Here is a 3,000-nt window from a genome sequence, read left to right on the forward strand (position 1 = left end):
AAAAGAGCCAGGTGCGGTGGTTCATGCCTATAATCCTAGCACTTTGGGAGGTCAAGGTGTGGATCATGAGGTCAAGAGATTGAGACCATCTTGGCCAACATGGTGAAACCCTGTCTGTACTAAAAATACAAAAATTAGCTGGACTTGGTGGCACAAGCCTGTAGTCCTAGATACTCAGGAGGCTGAGGCAGAAGAATTGCTTGAACTTGGGAGGTGGAGGTTGCAATGAGCCGCGATCACGCCACTGCACTCCAGTCTGGCAACAGAGTGAGACTCCATTCCAAAAAAAAAAAAAGAAAAGAAAGAAAAAGAAAAAGAAACAGAACAGATGTCTATATCTATATCTATATTTATTATGAGAATGAGCCTACATAAAGTCTTGTGACTTCCCAGCTGCAATATGGAAAAACCAGGAAGGCTGGTGGTAGAATTCAGTCCAAGTCCCAAGGTCTGAGAACCAAGAGAACCAGAAGCACTCGTGTCTGAGGTCAGGATAAGGTGGATGTCCCAGCTCAAACAGAGTGTGAATTGGCCTTTCCTCTACTACTTTGTTCTATTGTTTCATCCAGGCCCTGGATGAATGGAAGGATGAATGGAGGGGTATCAATCCACACTGGCGAGGGTGGAGCTTCCCTACTCAGTCTACTGATTCAAATGCTCATCTCTTCCAAAAACATCCTCACAGAACTACCTAGCATAATGTTTTACCAGCTGTCTGGGCATCCTGTAGTCTATTCATGTTGACATATAAAATTAACCACTACACTAGGTTATGCAGGAAAAGTTGTCAATATTTCATTCCTTTTTTATGATCTTGAAGAAGACAATGTAGAGGGAGAACCTTCAGGTCTTCAATGAACCACAGCTTCTCCCCACTCTCTGTTTCTCCCCAAAGTGGTGATGGAGTGGACAAGTGGATAGTGACAGTCTTTCTCCTTCCTCTCCCTGTCCCTGCACTAACCCCAGCCTCCTCCCTCTGTCATGGGAACCAACTTTCATGGCTGCAGCCTTGGGTCCAACACTTTAGCCCGTTGCATTTCTTCCAACACTTAAGATCAATGTTTTAGGGTAGGAATGAGTATGCAGTGCACCTGCCTGCTTCTCTGTGAGCTTTGGAGTAGCCTGAAAGAAGTGGGAGCCTCTCTGCTGAGCACACTTCCTCTGCGGGGCAGCAAATCCTTCCTTAAAAGGGGATCGGTGCAGCACATCTCCACGTCTGCCACTGACTGGAGATGGTCCCCAGGAAGCTGAGGTCACGCAGAGGCTTGACCGCCAACCAGCTGTGCGTGAACACATCAGAACACTTTGCAATCTGTCTCTGGTCTATCAAATGGAGAGAACACTGAATTTCATTGATTCTAAGACGCACCTTTTTCCCATGTTAATATCTCTCTAGTCTGGTTATGTCACATAATTGATGGGATCTGATCACGTGTCAGAATTTAATTGTCAATATTTTTTCTTTCTCAGTGGTACATAGTACAGTGATGCATCATGCAGTCAATCTGGTCTTAGATGTATGACCTGCAGGATCACTCCCATTGGCCAACCATTATGAAGGTCAGATGAGGCAACAGGGTGTGACAGGCCTTTACAAATTATAAAATGCCCCACAGTCACTCATCCAGGCTCTACCTGGGGCAAATTCCTTAATAGCATTTTTCCTCCCCAGATCTCATGTGCCTCATCCTTTCCCAAGGACGATGGACTGGACATGATGTTGATATTGCTCTACTAGGTGATGGGTGGAGGTGATGTCTCCAGAAACCCAGGACCCAGGAGCACCACCAGGCCCCTGTGAACAGAGTTCAGATGCAACGGAGACAAAGCTTCTGGGTGAGATGGTCCCAGGGCTCCTTCCAGATCTGACATTCATTAGCGTGACTCCCAGTCACACTAATTCCCAGCCCCAAGCTCACTGCTCTGGGAGGTCTGCGGCAAGGGACACATCCTCACAGCTGCCGGCCTCTGTGTGGCTCATCAGGGCATGGGGGAAAGACCCTGAAGAGGTTCTGCTCAGCCGGAGGCATGATTGTCTTAAGGCAGGAGGCTGCTGCAGAAAGAATGGAAATCTCGGAGACGCCATGTCCAAGAAATGTCGGCAGCGAGAAGTGTATATGCTGGCCGTGTCTGCACAGGGCAAACGGCAGCAAGTGCTGTGGTCCTGATCTAGTCTTACAGGGAATCTCAAGGATGGGCCACAGGAGAATGGGAAGCCTGGCTGGGCGCCCGGGGCCAGCTGTGTCCACAAGACTCACTGTTCTGAGCTCTGGGCATCAAGAACAGTGCTGGAGCCACCACGGAGACCAAACCTGTGCAGATGACCTGACTGGAGGCATTTGCACCCATCAGTCTTAACTGCTAGCTTGCCACTCGCAGAACCTGTAGCTTTCACATTTCCTAAGTAAAAAATCACTTTTGTCATAAAAGAAATAAATATTCGTTGTAAAAGCAAATAATCCCGAGGACTACCTTGCCACATGTCAGCTGGAGTTTAGATGCTGAAAGGTGGCAGCGTGGACCTGCCTGTCACATGCGGAGATCCATCAAGCATTTCTGCCCACACCTGCTCTATGAAGAGCTGAGCCATGAGCCCAGCATTCAAGGCTCCCTGTGTTCCGGGCCCAAGTGACACACAGGGGGACAGAAGTCATTTCCTGCTGCCGTGATCCACTTCCCCTCTCTGATGCTGCCTGACTTATTTTTGGGAATTCCCCTCCCGTGTGGGACAGTTGCAGGAGGGGGGGATTGCTGGTGATGTTTCCCTAGGGAAGCTGAGGGCGCAACCCTGCCTCCCGATGTGGGTTTCCTGAGGGATGAGCCCTGGTCTAAGTGACCCCTCACGTGCACTTTCCTGGGACTTTGAGTTTTGAGCAAGTGAGGGAAAGTAGCAGGGGGGATCCCTTGTCCCAGGGGTAGGTAGCATCTTGACCCTCCAGTTCTGGGTGGGGGCTGTCTCTTGGTGGATTCTGTGGTTCCTCCCACTCTTCCCCACCCTCA

This window comes from Colobus angolensis, unplaced genomic scaffold, assembly GCF_000951035.1.
Source record: "Colobus angolensis palliatus isolate OR3802 unplaced genomic scaffold, Cang.pa_1.0 Scaffold263, whole genome shotgun sequence".
NCBI classification, from domain to species: Eukaryota; Metazoa; Chordata; class Mammalia; order Primates; family Cercopithecidae; genus Colobus; species Colobus angolensis.